The sequence below is a fragment of the Panthera uncia genome, assembly GCF_023721935.1.
Source record: "Panthera uncia isolate 11264 chromosome E2 unlocalized genomic scaffold, Puncia_PCG_1.0 HiC_scaffold_19, whole genome shotgun sequence".
Taxonomy (NCBI): Eukaryota; Metazoa; Chordata; class Mammalia; order Carnivora; family Felidae; genus Panthera; species Panthera uncia.
Genome location: NW_026057588.1, coordinates 2,636,522 through 2,657,692, shown reverse-complemented (window position 1 = coordinate 2,657,692; position 21,171 = coordinate 2,636,522). Strand labels below are relative to the sequence as shown.

The 21,171-nt window shown below is 46.8% G+C and overlaps 1 long non-coding RNA gene across 2 annotated transcripts; it reads left to right on the top strand.

Moving 5' to 3' along the window:
- The first annotated feature begins 2,924 nt into the window (after positions 1-2,924).
- Positions 2,925-7,816, top strand: LOC125915894 (uncharacterized). 2 transcript variants are annotated; one of them, XR_007455790.1, is made up of 4 exons: positions 2,925-3,688; positions 4,277-4,615; positions 4,921-5,822; positions 7,137-7,816. It is a non-coding gene; the product is annotated as an uncharacterized LOC125915894 (long non-coding RNA). The 2 variants fall into 2 exon arrangements; XR_007455789.1 differs by having other exon boundaries at positions 4,277-5,822.
- Positions 7,817-21,171: the final 13,355 nt, after the last annotated feature.

Sequence of the window (21,171 nt, the reverse complement as noted above, 5' to 3'; positions counted from 1 at the left end):
AACTTTACAGTTTACTCTGCTAGTTTTGAACTTGAATTCTATGCCATTATGCCAATAAGACACTGTTTCTTATTTTAAATTTATGACTTGAATTAATCTTTTAGGAAAATTACTCCAACTTTTTATATTAAAATAAATTTTGCAAAGGGGCGCCTGGGTGGCGCAGTCAGTTGAGCGTCCGACTTCAGCCAGGTCACGATCTCGCGGTCCGTGAGTTCGAGCCCCGCGTCGGGCTCTGGGCTGATGGCTCGGAGCCTGGAGCCTGTTTCCGATTCTGTGTCTCCCTCTCTCTCTGCCCCTCTCCCGTTCATGCTCTGTCTCTCTCTCTGTCCCAAAAATAAATAAAAAACGTTGAAAAAAAAATTTAAAATAAATTTTGCATCTTCTATACATATTGAATTATGACATTTATGAATAGCTTCTCAAATTCCAAAACGGTGTTGGGATTTTTACACTTGTAACTATTATTATCAACACTTGACCTCACCACTAACCCCCCCCAATAGTATTTTAGCACAATCTGTTAGTGGTTTTGCCTTACACCACTACCAATCATGGCAAGTTAGCAAATACTGTCAACAATAGGTTTGTGTCATCTAATTTTATGTATTTACTTTTTAGCCAATAATGAATCATACAAGGGTATTTTGTTGCATATAATTCACATTTTTTTTATTCCAAATCTTAGTGACTTGATTTCTCTTACTTAATAATCCCTCCAAGATTTTTGTCTTAACAGTCTTTCAGAAAGAAAAAAATATTTTAAAAAAACCCCACAAAAGTTAAGGACTGTGTCATGTCTCAGTCCTTACTTACCTCAATGACTGTGTTTTGTTTTGTTTTTGAAGTTAATTATTTTGAGAGAACGCGAGCATGAGCAGAGAGAATCCCAAGGAGGCTCCATGCCATCAGCACAGAGCCCGGCTTGGGGCTGGAATCCACAAACCAGGAGTCCATAAGCTGAGTCCAAATCAAGACCCGGAAGCTCAACTGACTGAGCCACGCAGGTGCCCTGTGCCTCAGTTTTTTAACACTTTGAATGCATTGTAATCCTGCATCAACATTTATGTTGAGAAATCCAAGTTAAATTGGATTCTTTTAAAGTTTATACTGGTATGAAAATTAATAACCAAAACCTCATTAAAAATGTCGTCGGGAGGTTTCAGCAGAGGCCCTACCACTCCTAGTCAATTGCAGACCGAACAGGAAGAGAGAGACTTGACCTAGCAGATGGATACTAATTTACTATCCCATACGAACAGGAAACTTTCCTTATCCCACTCCGCTCAGCCAATGAGAAGCCACTATAATTCAAACTCCCAGTTTATTCTAATGGCTTTTAATTTATGACAGCCTTCCCAACTTACCCCTTTTCTCCATAAAACTGGGTACCTCTCCTTTGTTCCTCGACTGCCTACGGCAGTTTGTTCGTCCTGGATTACAACTCTCTTTTATTCCCCAAACCTATCTTTTGTTGATAATAACTGGCAGCTTTATTTTAAGGTTAACTTAGGTTTTTCTGACTCTAATTTCATGTATTTCTAATTCCTCCTTCCTAGGAACCACCTGGCCATCAGTGTGAGGGCTGATGGCCACCGACGGACTTCGCAGCAATCCCTGGCGTGAGAGGAACTAGGTTACCCAGAAGACTGTGCGCCAGCTTCTGGGCCACGCTGACCAATGAGGGCGTTTCCAAGAGCGTGCAACGGCCAGGGAGGCGGGACTTCCCGCCTGTTCCGCGTGGAGTCTGGGTTTCGGAGCCCGGGTTTCGGATCCCGGACTCCAGAGGCGGATGGATGTCTCGACTGTACTGACTAGGTGCGGATCTGAGGTTCGGTGTGAGCGCGGCTGCGGTGGGGGTTTCCCGCCCATCTCCGCCTTTATCACACGTCTCCTGGCCGGGTTGAACCCGCAGGGTCCTATGGCGACGGCCGGGCTAACGTACCTGGCTCAGGGGAGAGAGTGTGTGTCCCGGACCCGTGTAGCCCGAACCCCAAGGGGGGGGTGTCTTCTGATGAATACACTGCAGTCCAGGCCCCTGCCCGCAAAACGTGGGGCGTTCATGGTCGGGAGCCCCTTTCTGGCTGGCAGTGGTGTGAGTGTGGAAGGGATCAGCATCTGCGAAGTCGTGGGGGCGCGCGAGAGCATTCGGGAGAGCGGGGGTCCGCCCTCTGTCTGCAGGGAGCAGCTGGGCCGCCGGGGTGAGGGCTCTGGGGACCTTGGAGGGTTGGAACAGAGGAGGAACTCTGAGTTATGGTCTTAAAAGTATTCCAGGTGTTCCCCGGGGAGAAAAGACGGGGGGGGGGGGGGGGGGGGAGGGGAGTGACGAGGGTCGAGGCAGGGAGTGCTTCCAGGAGACCGCTGCAAAAGACTCAACAATGATGCTGGGTTTGGGCCGTAGAAGGAATGTAAGTAATAAGATTCCTGATAAATCTTAGAGGTGAAACCGGCCGGATTTCCTCTTCAGTCAATGTGGCTGTGAGCAAAAGCACAGGATGAAAGATTACCCAGTCGTTCTTTTGGCAGAGTGTCTGGAAGCACCGAGACGTGGAAACTGGTGAGGAGCAGGTTTCAGAGAGAGCCTAGGAGTTGAATTTTGGACATGCTGTTTCTGAGATAGAGGTGACGTACAGGCAGCTGGAATCTCTGGTCTGGAGTAGGGGGCGAGCTGGCTCAGTGATGTGCATATCGTGACAGCCTAAGTCCTGGACCCGGACCCAGCCTGGATCTCACATTTAGGATGGAAAATATGAGTACTTCGTTGAGATAGGCCCCGAGATGAAGGCAGATAGATAGAGCTGGGGCTGGAGGGCAGGTGGTGTGCCTGCAGATGAGAGGGTCCTGTGGTTCAGGGCTTTCTGGGCGGGGGGTTAATGATTAAGGAGCCTGCTGGGATGGAGGGGGAGAGGTGAGGGGATGTAGATTCTCTGCTCTGAAGACTCTGCAGACTGTCTACTCCCTGTGGAGCCAAAGAAGGGCCAGCCAGGCTGGAGGAGCAGCCCAGGCTCAGTCAAGGTCATAGGTGTCTCAGCTCTCCCAGGGAAGTACAAGTTCACAAGGTACAGCTGTAACAAGTTAAACTTATGCAACCAAGTAGTAATTGAAATGCCAACGTAGCTCTGCGATAAAATGTATATATATTTGGATTTTGTCATGGACTCTTGCTATAGAGCTCCTAAAACCCTTGGAATTTCCTGGGTATGAGGAGTTCTTTTTTCTTCATAAGTGTCCCCTTTTATCACAAAGGAGTTTATTTTAATGAGCTGATTTAGGGCGGGGGCCCTAGATAGCCTCAAGTTGGGGCCGGTCACCAGAAAGACCAGGTGATTAGAAGTTTAAACTTTCGGGGCACCTGGCTGGCTCAGTTGGAGAGCATGTGACACTTGACTTCAGGATCGTGAGTTTGATATGTTGGGTTTGGAGATTACTTAAAAATAAATAAAATGCTTTTTAAAAAGAACTTTTTTTTTTTTTTAATGAGGCTGATTTTATTTTTATTTTTTTGACAGGATGGGGGGGGAATCCCAAGCACCGTGAGATCATGACCTGAGCAGAAATCAAGAGTCGGACGCTTAACTGACTGAACAACCCAGGCGCCCCCCACCAAAAAAGAACCCCCTACCTCCCAGATGGGAGGGGAGCTGGAGGTATAAAAACTGTCGAGCAGTGAGATCCAGGGAGCCTCCAGGTTGGTGAACGCATTGGAATAATAGAAGTGCTGGCAGGGTGTGCTCACTGGCTCTGATCCCTATCCCCATGGTCCTGGCACATAGATAAAGGAGAGAGTGATGTCCTGACACTCTCTGTCCTTACTTCTGTGCCCTGGGGTCATCTCAGGTCCTTAATCAAAGTCATAAGTTCTGTTCAGGTGTCCCGTTTCTCTAGTCAATAAGGTGAAGGGATGAAAGGCTTCCTGGCACAAGAACCAGGACACTTGCGTGTCCACATGGGAGTGTTCAGTGACCCACAGGACTCTGTTCCGTCTGCTGGGAACAGAGATTGAGGGCAAGAGTCAGTCCTCGAGAAGCAGCCTGAGGTGCTGGGCCTCCGCTGAGGGGAGTGGGTCCCTGGAAGGTTTGGAGCAGAGAAGGGAAGTGATCTGAGTCACGTCTAAACAGCCTACTCTGCCTGCAGAGTGGAGGCAGGGAGACCCCAGCGGAGGCCATGGTATCGGGAAGGTTAATGGTAGCTACATCACAGCCCTGGCTCTGTGGATGGAGGCAACTGTTTTGTTTGTAGGCTACTTTGTAAGTAGGGATGATTTTCTGCCTTGCAGGGTGAGAGAGTCTGGCATCACTCCAGGATGTTTGTTTTTAGCTGCAAGTGTGTGAGTGCCGTCGCTGAGGTGGAAAGTCCAGAGCAGGAGCACTTAACAGAAGCAAGTCTCTGGAGTTCGGAGTACTTAACGGAGGCACTCTCAGGAGTCAGGAGCACTTAACAGAAGCACTCTCAGGAGTTAGGTTTTTGCATGTTGCATCTGAGATATTGCAGGGACCTCTGAGTGGAGGTGGCAAGTGGGCGTCTAGAAGCACATCTGGATTTCAAGGAAGGAAGGCGTTAAGGTTTGAGGATACCACACCCCTCAGCAGCAGCAGGTGTACAGACGGTGTCACAGGTAAGAGGATGCCCTCAGCAGATCACGGTGGCGGTGCCAGTACAGGGGAAGGACGGGGAGGATATCCATGGACTGGCTCACTTGCTTCGGCACCCGGATGGGGATGGCCGTCATCACAAAGACATGAGGAGGTACGGTGACCACGAATGTGTGTAAGAGAGAGAGTTACGAGGGTACGGGCCTCAGGTGGGGGTCCAGGTGGTGGCATGGGATTCCCAGGGGCTGGATGTGATCTCCTGAGAGGCAGGGCAGTGATGGAGGTCCGGTGACACTGAGGAAGGCATGGTACTTGTTCCCCTCTGCAGGTTTGGGTTTGTGCCAGCTCCTGCTGGGGCCTGAAGAGTGTCTGACGGGATGACAGATTCATTGAGGGGTAAAGGAGTTCCGCCGCAAGAGTCTCTTGGGTCGTGGTGGGAGAAGTGGGCCTGGGCTTTGAATGAGGAGGTGGAGAGGGACAGGTGTGACTGGAGAGGGGACAGCGCAAACCATGCTGAGGAGGGCTTAGGGGGTCTGATCTCACACACGCTGGGGTGGCTGATGTCAGGACAAGGAGCCAGGCCAGGCGGGGAGGTCCTCAGAGCAGTGCCTGGGGTAGCCCCGGGTCCTGTCGCGTTCGGCAGGCACTGCCTGGGTGCCACATGCAGAGTGGCCTATGGGAAGCCAGAGAGATGCCTGTGACACGGGCTGGAGGCGGCAGTGGTGTCATGGGTCCCGTGGTCACGGCCTGGCACGTGAGGGAGGAGTGATCCCATTGTGCTGTGCGAATGGGGAAGGGGGTGTGAGGGTGCACTCAGCCCCCTCGTACTCAGGGTTTAAGCCGGAAGGCTGAGCGTGAGTCCATGTGGCTGTGATCTTCGTGTCCCAGGAGAGCTGACCATGCGGGAAGTGGCCTGGGGCACAGATAAGACCGCCCCCTCCCCATCTGTTCTCACCGACAATCGGCAGCAGTGATGAGCGGGCACGAGGAAGAGCGGGTACCAGTGGACCAGGGCCTGGTACCTCCTCTGAGTGAGGGAGCTGGGGAGGAGGGCCATGGCCTTGGGATCCTGCTTATGAACTCTTCTGCCCCCATCATGACAGGGCCACGGGACCTTTGAGGACGTGGCTGTGTACTTCTCTCAGGAGGAGTGGGGGCTCCTGGGTGAGGTTCAGAGACACCTGTACCATGGTGTGATGCTGGAGAATTTGGCCCTTATAGCCTCGCTGGGTAAGGACCCTCCCTCCCAAACCATTGCCCTGCATGAGGCTCTGATTCTCTTTTCCCAAGGTTCTCTGTCCCTCCCAGAGCTGGGCCATGGGCCCCGCTTCCTTCCCTGGTTCCTTGGCATGGGTATGAGACACCAACACGTTCTGCTGTGAAGCCTCTCACAGAAGGGCTTGGCTTCTGACTCCTGTACCTGCCTGATCAACGCTCGCTGATAGCTCTGCCCCGCCCCCCGCCCCTTAACATGTTGACTGTTGACCTCTGTGAAGCATCCCTGTCCCCGCTTCTGCCCCCTTCTGTTTGGTGTGCCGCCTGTCTCGGGAATTACAGACATTGACGTGGTCAGTATTTGCAGGCAACCCTAAATGATTTTTGCAAGACTGTCCTCAAAATTCTAGTAATAAATTTCTTGCCTGTAGTCTCTGAGTGGTTGGGTCGCTCTGGGCCAGTGATGTTCACTTGACTGCCCTGTTTTCTCTTGAGGACTTCAGTCTGCCGGGTCCCACGTAGTTGGCGAGGTTGAGCTGAGGGGTAGAGGAGAGCCCCGGGGACCTGACGGCTCAGACACCTCTCTTACCACAGGAAGGGGGGATTCATGGGATCCTGGCCATGGGCAGGGTGGGTAGGAGCGGTGGGCAGGCATGGTTTCAGGACTGAGTACAAACCGTAGCAGGCAAATGTCCTTTGCTCCCTGCTCTTTGAGCGACAAGGCTCATGGCCAAACCTCATTTCTGTTCCTCCTCCCCATCCTTGACATTTTGCCTACTTGTCATTTCTGCTGTGACTTCTGGTCCCTTGCTGTCCCCTACATCCATGTCCCCCACGTCTTTCCCCTTCCTTTCTCTCTGCAAATGTTCTGTCACATAGCCTGTGTTCCATGCGTCATGTGATGTGTGCATATCCCTACGTGGCTGACTACCTGCTACCCAGAGGCAATTGCCTTTTCCTGGCGTGGGACACACATTCCACACAGCATGAACTTGTCACCAGCACACAACCACTGATTTCAGCCACTGCTGAAAGCCACTGGCAGAGGAGTGAGCGGAACCGCGTCTCTCCTCCCGACACACCACTGGATCCTACTTTCTCACTGGTTGTGAGACTCCTCCTCCTCCCCTCCCCTGCCCCCTGCCCCAACACACCGTTCTGTAACCGTCAGTGCTACACAGTGTCCCTTTCCTCCATCTGACCCTGGCTCCCTTGTCCCAAAAACAAAGCCATGGACTCAGTCCTGGTTGTGTCCTGCACGCGTTTGTAATGGGCTGTCCTGTCCCACTAAAGTCTGCAGACACCTCACCACCATTTTCCTGCTCTCAGGTTGTTGGCATGGGATAAAAGCTAAGGAAGCCTTTTCTGAACAGAGTTTTTGTGGAAAGAGTGTCACAGGCCAGGATACCAGATCCAGGCCTATTTGTTCCTGAGGCTCCTTCCTGTGATACATGTGTCCCAGTGAAGAAAGACATCTTCAACCCAGCTGAGCGTGAAGGGACGCACGCTGGGCTGAAGCCATGCACTTGTGGGCCTCGTGGGAAACTGCGCTTGCTCAGTTCACACCTCCACCAGCACCGGAGACAGAACCCCGGAGAGAAGGCCCTCAGAACGGAGGAGAATGGGGCTCTGTTTGTGAAGAGCAGGATCCCCGTGTCAGACAACATTTTCCCCAATGGAGAGGCCGAGAAGGATTTCCTGGGCGGCGTGGACCTTCTCCAGCACCAGGCCGTCCCCAGTGGAGAACGTCCGCACGGAGGCAGGGGGAGCAGGGTGGTTTCTCGCCCTCGGCAAGGGCAGTGCAGCGCAGCGAGCATGGGCAGCCCTGCCACTGAAAGGTTAAGTTCACAGAGCAGCAGAGTGCTTATGCCGGAGAAGGCCTTCATAAGCGTGGGCAGTGTGAGAAGTCCTTTGTCCACAAAAAAAGGCTTCTCGAGCACCAGGGAATCCACGCTGGAGGAAAGCCTCGTGCGTGCAGCAAACGTGGGAAGTCCTGTAAGTACAGATCTAGTCTTAATCAACACTGGAAGGTTCACACTGGAGAAGGGCCTCCTCGTAAGCGCAGCGAATGTGGGAAATCCTTCATCTTTCGAAAGAGGCTTCTCGAGCACCAGAGAATCCACGCTGGAGGAAAGCCTTGCGAGTGCAGCAGACGTATGAAGTTCTTTAGACACAGCTCCACCCTCATTGAACACCAGAAAGTTCACACTGGAGAAAGCCATCGCAGTGCGGTGAATATGGAAATCTTTCATCCACAAAAAAAGATTTCTTTTGCACCAGAGAATCCACATTGGAGAAGAGTTCTCTGAATGCACCAAATGTAGGAAAACCATGAAAAGGTTGGAATTCAGTGAGCACCTGAGACTTCACCCTGGGGAAAAGCCGTATGAATATAATGAATGTGGGAAATTCTTCAGACACCAATCCCCTCATATTCAGCACCATAAAGTTAATGGTGGAGAGGGGCCTGGAATGAGTGTTCTGAATGTGGGAAGTCCTCCATTTACCAAAGAAAGCTCGAACAGAGAGAATCCACACTGGAGAAAGACGCTTTGAGTATAATGAACGTGGGAAAACCTTCAGCCTCGAGGATAGACTTGTTCAGCACCACAGAGTCCATATTGGAGCAAAGCGTTTTGTGTAGCAAATGTGGGAGATTTTTCCGTCAGAGATACTGCTTTGTCAGGCATCAGAGAAGTTCATAGTAGAGGAAGTCCTTGGCCACTAATGGAATGCACTATCACCACGTTAAAAACGACACGCCAGAGTGTAGACCTTCCACGGGATTGATCAGCTGAACCTTTTACTTCTGAGGACTCACAGTTCATTACAAGTATCAGGTGCTCGTGACTGTTTCTTGAGCTGACCTGACTTTCTAATGTGCCTGGTGCCCTGTGGCAGAAAGTATCTCATCACTACCATGTGGCATGTCCCCACAGGGTCCATCATCTCTCCGTGTACAGGGGCGTAGACCTCTGTGCCCCAAGCCCTGAAGGGAATTCGGTGTAACGAGAGCCTAGCCGAGCTGCGTGAAGCAGAGACGAGGTCCCGCTTCGCTGAGAGAAAGAGTCTGGGTTCTCTGTGGATTTGCAGTTTCTCTCACGGATGCTATTCCTTCGTGGATTCTCGCGATTGACTTGTGCCTACTCCAAGCCACCCAGCTGGGAAACCGCCTGATCTCCATCGGCCGGCGTACATGTTGACAGACATCTTATTGCTTAAGCCACGTTGAAATTTGGAGGTTATGTGCATTTGGGGGGTATGTTTAGGACACGGCTGTGGCTTGCCAGTGTGAAGGGCTGAACAGCTTTTGTGTGTCCCAGTGTCACGTCAGAGGCACAGTACGGGTCAGAAAAGAGTTCTTCCCATTTTGGCTTAATTTGCATTGCTTCCCGAGGCCTCCTGGGAAAGAGTGCAGTAGGTGGGATGTTTAACTTCCTAAGGGATAATCTGACCTGGTAATCTATCTGTTTACACTCTCACCAGAAGAACCAGCACCAGAATTCCAGTCTCTTTATATCCTTAAACTTGCTCTGGTCAGGGTTCCTAATTTCAGTCGTGTAATAGGTGTATAGTGGCACCTTGTGGTTTTAATTTGCTTTTTCCAAATGGCCTGGTGTTTAGAGGTTTTTCATGTGTTAATTTCTAGCCATTGTATCTTTTTTGAAATCTCTGTTCCTGTGATTTGTCATCTCAATTACTGGGTTTTGACATTTGTCCATGGATTATTGATAAAAGTCTTCTGTTTTAAGTGTTTGCCAATATATTCTTCCAGCCTTCGTCTTGTCTTTTTGATGGCTTTTCCTGCGGAAAAATTTTTTTTTATTTTAACGAGGTTTAATTTGTCCATTCTTTTACTGAATATCTGTTTGATCTTGTATATAAGAAATGCTTGCCAAAAAATAAAAGAAGAAATGTTTTCCAAATTTAAAGACATAATTTTTCCTTTGTTTCTTTCTGTAAAAAGTTTTTTTTTAGCTTTTTTACGGATGTGTATATGTCATTCTCAGTTAATCTTTGGACATTCTTTTCAGGAGGGAAAAATGGATACCCAGTGGCGCCTGGCTGACTCCATTGGTAGAATGTGTGACTCTTGATCTTGGGGTCATGAGTTTGAGCCCCACGTTGGGCATAAAAATCACTTAAACAGTAAAAAACAAAACAAAAAAACTGTGGATACCCAGTAGCTGCCCTAATATTCTTTCTCCCTTGAATTGCTTTTGTGTCTTCGTTGAAAGTCAATCATTTATATGCATATTTATTTCTAGACCCTGTTCTATTGCATTTATTTTATTTATGCTAAACTTTCATGCATTGAATAATTTGTTTGGGTGATATGTCTTGAAATCAAGGCCATGTACTCCTCCAGCTGCCTTCTTTTTCAAAGTTGTGGTCATTCTTGGTCTTTTGCCATTCCATATGAATTTTAGAATCTGCTTGTCAATTTCTATATCACAAAAAAGCCTACCAGGATTAAAAAACAATTTTTTTAATATTTATTTTTGAGAGAGAGAGTGCGAGCAGGGCAAGGGCAGAGAGGGGAGACACAGAATCTGAAGCAAGGTCCAGGCTCTGAGCTGTTAGCACAGAACAGTGAGATCATGACCTGAGCTGAGGTCGGATGCTTAACTGACTGAGCTACCCGGGCACCCCAGCCTACAAGGATTTTGATTCAGGTTGCATTTAATATTCAATGTAGAGAAAATACTGAGTGTCCCAATCCATAAGCATGATATGTCTCCTTTCATTTTGATATTACTGAAATTTTTTAGCAATATGTTTAAGGACTATGTATACTTTTTAAATTACTTTTTAAGGTTATTTATTTTGAGAGAGAGCGTGCGTGCAAGAAGGGCAGAGAGAAGAGAATCTCAAGCAGCTCCACACCATCAGTGCAGAGCCCAGTGTGGGGCTAGAACTCACGAACTGTGAGATCATGACCTAGCCGAAACCAAGAGTCTGATGCTTAACCGACTGAGCCATCCAGAAGCTCCTAGAGATTGTATATATACATACATACATATACACACATATGAATGTGTCTGTCAAGTACTGCTGGTCCATATACATCGCCATCATTTAGTTTTGGTCATTTAGTAATTTAATTAGTATTGTTACTGAGATTATTGCTGACAGATTCCTCTTCTATGTTCTATTTAAATGGAAATTGGGGGTTAAATTTTAATTTGCTTAATATCATTTCTACAAATAGTATTTCACTTTTATGAAATAAAATAGCTCTGGCTTGGACTGTGATGATTTACTCAATGCAAATTTATAAAAATACATGTCAGATTTTTTACTTAGAGATTTCTCATTCTTTATATTTTTATTTTTTATTTATGGGGTTCCTGGGTGGCTCAGTCGGTTGAGTGTCCGACTTCAGCTCAGGTCTTGATCTCACTGGTTCGTGAGTTCAGGCCGCATCGCGCTCTGTGCTGACAGCTCAGAGCTTGGAGCCTGCTACTGATACTGTGTCTCCCTCTCTCTCTGCCCCTCCCCCACACGCGGTCTGTCTCTCTGCCTCTCAAAAATAAAACTAATAAAAAAAATTAAAGATGTTTTATTTATTTTGAGAGAGAGAGAGAGAGAGAGAGAGTGTACAAGTGGGGAGGGGCAGAGAGAGGGAGAGAGAATCCCAAGCAGGCTCCACACTGCTAGCACAGAGCCTGTTGTGGGGCTTGATCTCACAAGCTGTGAGATAGATCATGACCTGAGCCGAAACCAAGAGTCAGATGCTTAATTGACAGGTGCCCCATCTCATTCTTTATTTTTACTTATTTATTTATTTTTTAATGTTTACTTATTTTTGAGACCGAGACACAGCATGAATGGGGGAGGGTCAGAGAGAGGGAGACAGAATCCGAAGTAGGCTCTAGGCTCTGAGCTGTCAGCACAGAGCCAGACGGGGGGCTGGAACTCACAGACTGTGAGATCATGACCTGAGCTGAGGTCAGACGCTCAACCGACTGATCCACCCAGGCGCCCCACCATCTCATTCTTTATATTTTTAGATCTAGTATATTATTTCATGTGAATTATGAGGTCAAGTTTACCTCTATTTTTTGAAGTAATGATACAAATATTTAAATACCACATAATAGTTTCTTAATAAGTTGGTAATTTATATTTATCAGTAAAAATATATCCATATATGTATGTGCATGATTTGTTTTAGATGCTTCTCGTTCTGGGTCACCGATCTATTTTTTTTTTTTTTTTTCATTTTCAGTATAAAGTGGTAGTACCCATTGTCTTAATTTCCCTTGAGTTTTTAAAATTATTTTCCCTTATTTTTATAATTTTGGTATTTTATAATTAGGAAATGTTAGGAATATTACCAAAATATTTATGTTAGAATTACGTTAAATAAGATACTTAATTGTTAAAAATATGTTTATATATGTTATTTTGGGCTATAATTTGCTTTTGCTGTTATTTATTTCTGATCTTCATAGTTCAGTTTTAACTTTTGCTTCTACTTTCCTTTAAATTACCTATATATAGTGTTATTTTTGCCAAATTTTAATTAGCTTATTAATTTTTTAAATTTATTAACACCAATGGATTTTGCCAAAACATAAGGAAAGGACTGTAAGATATCTTTGCAGGAATTTTTGTGTTGTATGTTTCTCTTGGATTCTTTAATTGAAATATTTATTGTGAGAATTGGTAAGTCACATGCAGCTGTAAGAATTGTTAGATCCTGTGTGTGCTTTACCCAATTTCTCCAATAGTAACATTTTCCAAGACTATATTGTAATATCACAGCAATGAAATTGGCATTGATATTATCTACTCATCTCCTACAGATTCCTCTAGTTGTGCTTGTACATAGGGTGTGTGTGTGTGTGTGTGTGTGTGTGTGTGTGTGTGTCTGTCTGTGTGTTCTGGACCATAGTTTTTTACTCAAGAAAATATTCTGGAGAAAAGTCCACAGAGTCGGTTCTGCTGAAATAGAACATATGCATTTCTGAAAATCACCAAGCTATGCAACATCCACAATAAAAATCAACAGGGCTTATTGAGATCCTCAAAATGTCATCAGTAGAATGTAAAAAAAGAAGATAGAATCCTAATAAATGCAGTAACACAGTTTCACACATGTTAAAAGTTTGAGAAACACATAAATACTGTAATAAATAGAGCACTTAACCTTAGCCCGAAATTTGTTTTGTGGAAGTGGGTGTCAGAGGGTTGCAACTTGTGAATTATGCTATGAAGTGATGGAAGGAGGATGACCTCAAAAGTCAGTTGCCTAAAATTCCCCCACCAGAAGTGAACAGGCTTGGCTCATAACACATGGTGAACTGGCATATCTGGTAGATGTTTGAGTTGTGTCCTTACAACTACATGACTTGTTTCAGCTGGGTAGTTTTCTGCATCTCAGTCTTTTCTGTAGATGAAAGATCCATAAGGAAGCATAAAATTTGCTTCACTCTCAAAGTGTTCTATAGTTTCTTGATTGTGTTGGGAAAAATTCTGAAATACTATTGGCTGGATTAGTGCTGGAGATCTCCTTTACTCACCTCTACAACTGTAGAGGTCTGTTGTGCAGTTGTGCCCTCATTGATTCACCTGATCCGTACGGATAATGGACACTGAGGCTATTTCTAATGCAATTCTTCAGTGAATTGCCTTTCCACAAATAAGCATATAGTGCTAATGCCTGCTTCAACGGAGAAAATATGAGTTAGGATAAGCACAGAAAATTACTCTCTATAGTGATGGTAAGATTTATTTTTGCTTTTTTTCCTACTAACCCCACTGACTTCGAAAAATTCAAAACCCCTTATAACGGTAAAATGGGTCCGGCAAATTGAAATTGAGAGTCATCTTCCTCACTCAGACTGGAGTTGGGATCCTAGGAAATTCATCCCTCTTTTGTTCTTATACCTTCTCTTTGCTCATTGGACACAAGTTGAGACCTACAGACCTGATTCTCAACCAGCTGGTCCCAGCCAACTCCATAGTCCTCTTCTCCAGAGGGATCTTCAAACAGTGGTGGCTTTTGGGTCCCAATATTTCTTGGATGCTGCTGCATGTAAACTTGTCTTTTATTATTGCAGAGTGAGCACAGGTGGTTTCCTTCAGCACTATATGTCGCCTCAGTGGCCTCTAAGTCATTACACTGAACCCTAGTATTTTTGGGTAGGTGGAACTCTAGATTAGATCCCCATTGGCTTCTGCCGTTTCCTCTCCTGCATGCTACATCTCTGGATAAACTCATGTATTGCTCTAATAGTTAATGGTCCATTGAATAACAAAACCTTAGTGTAAAAAAGAAAAATGGATACTGTTCCTGGAACATGGTAGGGGGATTTAACGTATGCAGTTATATATTTTCCCCTTGACTTTCCTAGATGTTAGAACCCTTTGGTGGATTGAAAGTAAGGCTCACAGATGATGGGTTTTGTGGGGCACCCGGGTGGCTCAGTCGGTTAAGAGTCCGACTTTAGCTCAGGTCATGATCTCACAGTTAGTTTGCGGGCTCTGTGTTGACAGCTCAGAGCCTGGAGCCTGCTTCAGATTCTGTGTCTCCCTCTCTGCCCCTTCCCACTCTCACTCTGTCTCTCCCTCTCTCAAAAATAGATAAACATAAAAAAAAACTCGAAAGAAATGCTGGGTTTCTGAAGCTGTCATTTTTATCGATTGAGGTGCTGGTTTAAGAGATATGTTGTTCTTGGGAATATTCACTGAGCTGTACAATTATGATGTGTTTATTTTGCAGCATTATATGTGTGGTCATGCAAGTCTGACACTTTGACACTCCATGTTTGTTCCTCACTTTTATTCGGAGATTCTCCTTTCTCTCTAAACCCACCTCACACTCTGTGGCTCCCTCATGTTGAGCTGATGACCTCAAGTCATTCTTCCTTCAGAAAATGGGATAAGAAAGTGCCTTTTTACAGTATATACTTCCTCTAGGAGGACTCCCACCCTCTCTCCTCTCTCCTCACAATATACAAAGGGCTGCTGCTGTAGACAAGGGCTGGCTCCCCAAGTGGGCTCTGGATCCTCCTTTCTCTTCCCATCGAAATGGTTTCGCCCTGCTGTTTCCACTTTCTCCTCCGTCATCTCTCCTGGGTCACTCCCATCGGCATACAAATGCGGCCTCGTATCTACTCTTCTGAAAGAAAAACACTCTAGTTCCACCACCTCCCTCAGCTCCATTCCATGTCCTCACCTTCCCTGGCTCCTCCTCCTCACTCCCCATCCCAGGCACGTCTGTGGCCACAAAGCCAATTCCTGCCCAAATCACCAGTGACTCCATTTTAGTCCAGTGGTTACTTCTGCATCCTCAGGTCAATGAATTTGGGGGAGTTTTCAGTAAGATTGGCCAGTGTTGCTCCCTCCACGCTTTCCCTGTCACCCTTGATATTCCCTGAACTCCAGGCTCATTTTTCCAACTTGCAATTTGACATATCAATGTGCCTTTCTGATAGATATCTTAATGGACCCACATAGAGTGGTTCCCCCAGGCTTTATCTACAAATTTAATCCTCTCAGTCATTTCTGCCTCTATGAATAACATCATAATCTCAACAGTTGCTTTTTTTGCCCCCCCCATGTAGCAATTTTCCATCCTTGATTCATCCCTTTTTCTGATAATTTAACTCATGTTTCACTTAAGTCCTGTTCTAAAAATTTATTCAAAATGCATCACAGACCTAGATATAAAACTACCCGACTTCTAGAAGATGACATAGAGGAAAATCTTTGTTACCATGGTTAAGCAAATACTTAGATAAAACTACAGCGATGCCTTGCTGGGTCGGTAGAGGATGCGACTCTTGATCTTGGGGTTGTAATTGTGAGCCCCACATTGGGTGTTGAGATTACTTAAAAATAAAATCTTTAAAAAAATAAACAAAAACCAAAAATGAGTTTTAAGGAAAAAATATGAGAAATTATACTTCCTCCCATTTAAGAGCTAATGCTCTTCAAAAGGCTCTATAAAAACCATAAAAGATGATCTACAGATGGGGGAAAATAATCTGCAAGTCACATGGTTGGTAAAAGACTATGTATATAGTCTTTTATATATTATGGCTACAATAACATATAAAATTGTATCCATGATATATAAAAAGTGTTATACGAGAGGGGCACCTGGGTGGCGCAGTCGGTTAAGCGTCCGACTTCAGCCAGGTCACGATCTCACGGTCCGTGAGTTCGAGCCCCGCGTCGGGCTCTGGGCTGATGGCTCGGAGCCTGGAGCCTGTTTCCGATTCTGTGTCTCCCTCTCTCTCTGTCCCTCCCCCGTTCATGCTCTGTCTCTCTCTGTCCCAAAAATAAAATAAACGTTGAAAAAAAAATTAAAAAAAAAAAAGTGTTATACGAGAAAAACAAAACTCAAATGTTAGGAAATTAATTAGAAAATATGGGTAAAAGATTTCATCAGACATCTCTACAACAAATATAGACCAATGACAATTATGCACATAAAAAGTTGCTTAATACCATTAGTTCTGAGGAAAATGTGGAAAAAAACCCCACTATGATACACCACTACTTAGCTGTTTGAATAGCTGAAACCGAAAAGACTGGCCCTAGCACATGTTGGTGATGTTGTGGGGCAACTGGGACTCTCATACCTTGCCAGTGGGAATGTCAACTGGGACAGTGGCTTCAAAAAACACACACTTACCAAATGACCCTGCGGTGTGTTCATAACATTTACGTGAGTGAAATAAAAACATGTATTGGCACAGTTTTTCTAGTGACTTTATTTGTAATTTCCAAAATCTGAAAACAAAAGCTCAGCTGGGAAATCGAGGCTGCATCCCTACAGTGGTATACCACCCAGTAATGGAAAGAAGGAACCACTGACACATGGAACAACACGGATGAATCACACGTGCTTTATGCTAAGTGAAGGAAGCTAGATTCAATGGCCGTGTGCTGTTTGATTTCATTTATGTGCCTCTCTGGAAAAGTGAGTCTCCAAAATTTTAGAGCTAGATATCACATGGGGTTACCAGTGTCTGTGGATAGGGAGAGGTATGTAGGAGCACAGGAGGAGTTTTGGGTGTGATCAGACCATTAAGTGTATTGATTTTGGTAGTAATTAAAAAACTATGCTGTCAAAACCCACAGAGCAATACATGGGAAAAGGTATATTTTACAGCATGTAAGTTATAATTTAATTTAAAACTTTAAAAAGGCAGGGGCACGTGAGTGGCTCAGTTGGTTAAGCGTCTGATTCTTGATTTCAGCTCAGGTCATGATCTCACGGTTCTTGAATTTGCACTGGCAGTGCGGAGCCTGCTTGCGATTCTCTCTCTGTATCTCTGCCTCTCCCCTGCTGTCTCTCCCTATCTCTCAAAATAAATAAACTTCAAAAACTATTAACAAATTTTTTTTTAAATCTTTATTTTTGAGAGAGAGACAGAGTGTGAGCAGGGGAGGAGCAGAGAGAGAGGGAGACACAGAATCCGAAGCAGGATCCAGGCCCTGATCTGTCAGCACAGAGCCCAACGCGGGGCTCGAACTCACGAACCGTGAGATCATGACCTGAGCGGAAGTCGGACGCTCAACCCAGGTGCCCCCCCCCCCAAAATAAAAATTTTAAAAAGGCAAATAAATGGCTGTTATTATTCTAAACAAGGTGTCCATTAAAGAACATTCTGATAATAGCATTTGGCCATGGCTTGAAGGCTATAGGCAGCAAGAAGTCCCTGTAGGAGAAAAGTTTATAGGGTTGGACCAAGAAAGACATGGTCATGTTTGTCCTTTAAACCTATTGCAAGAATTAAGGTTTTATTTTGTAAAGAAGCATGCATTGAGAGGTTTGGAAAGGGAAGTGACATGATTTTACTTGGGAAAGATTAGTCATTCTGGCTACTATTTAAAGATTAGACCACATATGAACAAGGAAAGTAGGGAGATCATTTAGAGACAACTACGAGACATCAAGGGTGAACGGATGGTAGCTGGATCAACTGTGAACATTTAGTTGGGAGAGATAAACAGATTTTTTTATCCTTTGATTTGATGATGAATGTTAGGAGGGACAGAAGAGAAAGTGGTTAAGATTGGCCTGCAGGTTGGTATTCTGAGGAACTAGGATAATGGAGCTGTTGTGAACCAAGATGACCACTGGGGACAGCAAATTCGAGTCCATCTGGATTTGCTGAGTAGGTGGATAGAGGTACCAGTCAGTTCCTGGAGGTGGTGTGATATATAGATGCAACTTTGGTGTCCCAAGTAGAGAGAGAATATCATCAGATACGAGACTAGTTGAGGTTCCTGATGTTAGTGAGTGTACATAGAAAAGAAGTGAGATCAGAGATTTGGGCCTTGGGCTCACATTTGTACTCCTCATGTTCCTCCTTTCCTGCCTTCCCCCTTGCCCTTTTCTGGCTACTCCTTCCACCTCACCAAGCTTTTTCTTATCTCCTCTTTTTGGCACTTAAAAAAAAAAAATGTTTATTCATTTATTTGTGAAAGAGAGAGAACACGAGCAGGGGAGAGGCAGAGAGAGGGAGACAGAGTCCTAAGTAGGCTGATGCAGGGCAGGCCCAATGCAGGGCTCAGACCCACGCACTGTGAGATCATGACCTGAGCCAGAGTGAAGAGTTGGTCGCCCAGCCAACAGAGCCACGTAGGCGCCCCTGGCACTTTATCTACCTTCATGTTGGATTGTTTTAACCTGGCTCTCCCCACGAGAGGCTTGTCCTCATGTGTACTGTCAGTCTCAACTTAGGTATCACCTGCACAAAGTGCCTGCCCACACCCAGAATACAGAAAGGAGCATGTTTCCCTTCCTTCCAGTTTAAACATTTACCCAGCTGCTTTCTCAAGTCAACTTTTACTCCCTTCTGTCTCTGTCCTCTCCCTCATTAGTTTCAGTGATACATTTAGAGCAACAGGAGAACAAGAAGCATATACTTTGTTAGTAGGTCACTGGGTGTAGTAGTGAGTGAGTTGTGCCATTATCATTTCATAAGAGGAATATATTTCAGGATATGGAGTAAAAAAATGATACGGATAAAACTGTGGCTTACCGGGTTGGATACAATTACGGATAATTTAAGCAGAAAAGATTATTTTCTGAGGGAACTGGAGCCTGGCTTACCCTTGTCCACCTGCTTCAGCGTGGCCAACATCCATTCCTCCTCTATGTTCATTGCCATGAACCTATCCGGAGTCTTCTCTCTCCTGTCCCTGACCTAAAATTCTGAAGCTAACAAAACCGACTTCAACGCTTCCGGGTACATTCCTTTAAAAAGCAATAGCATGATGTTTATTAGCTTCCAGCTGCGGAGTGAACACCTTTTGTACCAAGTGACGACGGAATGAGATGTCCATTTGGATCTGTCTCTTTGGGGGCATCTGAAATAATATTTCTAGCCTCCGAAGCAAGCTCTGCTTCATTGGGTCTAACATATTTCTAAACACTCTGGCGACCAGTTCCAACAACGAACCCAGAAGTATGGGTGTTGCCCTTCCTCAAGGAGTGGAGCCCAGCCCCGCGGTGGCGAGGCCACTTCCCAGCGACCCTCGCGCTGCCGCCGCACTTGCCCGGGGGTAGCTGTGGAGACATCCTTCGCGGAGCCCACGGAGCTACAGAAATTACACTACCCAGAATGCTCTCCGTGCGCGCCGGGCTGCGCCGAGCCTAAGAAGGCTCAGGAGAGGGCACTTCCGGGAATCACGTGATGCCGGGGCGGGACTTCCGGCGTCCTCTTCTTGGCGGTCATTTTGGTTTCTCGGAACTTACATCGGTGTAGAGGTGCTGAAGCACTGGTTTGGGAGCGAGGTGATGGGACCAAGAAAGCGCAAGGGGAGGCGATGTCCCCGCCGCGCAGACTGGCGTCCGCGACTCGCCGGGCTGCCCCGGGCTGCCCCGCGCCGGGGTCGGGACAGGGACCGCCGGCCCGGGAGTCCGCTCCGCCCACAGAGTCCGCGCAGGGACCCGGCTGAGGTAAACGCGCGGCCCCCGGACCCTCCCCGCCCTCCCCCACCCAGAACCTTCAGGCCCGAGGGCGGGGCGCCTGCTCGCGTCCCTGCGGCCCGGGTCCCGGTGTCCGGGCCCGGGAGGCGCTCGCGGGCGGGGACCCCGCGTCTGAGCGCCGGCGTGACTGGGTGCGGGAGAGGGCTGCAGGGGGCGCCGAGGGGGAGGAATCGGGGGGGGGGGGGGGGGGTCCGCCCTCTGCCGTCGGGAAACAGAGGGTGTGCGGCGGGGGCACTGGCGGGCTGGAGGGGTTGTCCCTTCATGTGAGGACTCTAGATGCGAAAGAGAGTTTTGGCCAAAGTAGGAACACGATCTCTGGGATTTAAAAATTTCCCAAAGGTTGGGGCGCCTGGGTGGCTCAGTTGGTTAAACCTCTGACTTCGACTCAGGTCATGATCTCACCTTTCCTGGGTTCAAGCTGACAGCTCAGAGCCTGGAGCCTGCTTCGGATTCTGTCTCTCTCTGCCCATCCCCCGATCGCTTGCGCGCGCTCTGCCTGTCAAAAATAAACATTAATAATAATAATAATAATAATAACAATAATAAGTAAAAGTTTCCCAAAGGTTGCTCTTAAAGAGAATAGATTGGAAGGGGGTTGATGAGGACAGTGGGGCGCCGGAAGGTTTCATCTTGAGCAAGGTCACACCCCCGGTAAGAGTCTCACTCGGGCACAAGGGTTTGACAGCTGAGGTCACCTGGCCCTTGAGCGGGGCAGGGGTACAGGGTGATCTGAGCCCATGGAGTCTGGCCATGGTTACCTTCCTCTAAGGCCTGCCTCTCTTCACAGGTTTCTGTGGGTGAAGAGATGCTCATGAGGCCAACACAGGTCAGTGGAGGGAGTCTGCGTCCTGGGGTTAAGGTGTCCTGGGACTCTGCCTGCCATTCTTCCAGGTCTTGGGTCTAGGGGACCTTGGAGAAACCCTGAGCATGGCGCCCTGAGGGGTTCTTGTTTCTGGCAACGAGTTGAAAGAGGTGTGGAAAGTTATCCTAGGAACAGGTACTAATACGTGCAAATACTTGGAGGCGTAATTTAGCTGGGAACGTCCAGGGAACTGAAGGTTTCCTTTTTTTTTCCTCATGGAAGCAAGGGGACAGGAGGCAGGACTGGAATGGTTGCCTTTGAGGTCAGGTGTCTATTCTGGAGGCAATAGGAGGTTGATTAAGAGCAAAGTGATGTTGGGGCGCCTGGGTGGCTCAGTTGGTTAAGCGTCTGACTTGGGTTCAGGTCATGATCTGGCAGTTTGTTTGAGCCCTGTGTCAGGCTGTGTGCTGACAGCTCAGAACCCAGCACCTGCTTCGGATTCTGTGTCTCCCTGTCTCTCTCTGCCCTTCCCTGACTCACTCTCTGTCTCTGTCTCTCTCTCTGAAAAATAAATAAACATTAAAAAAAAAAAAATAGCCATT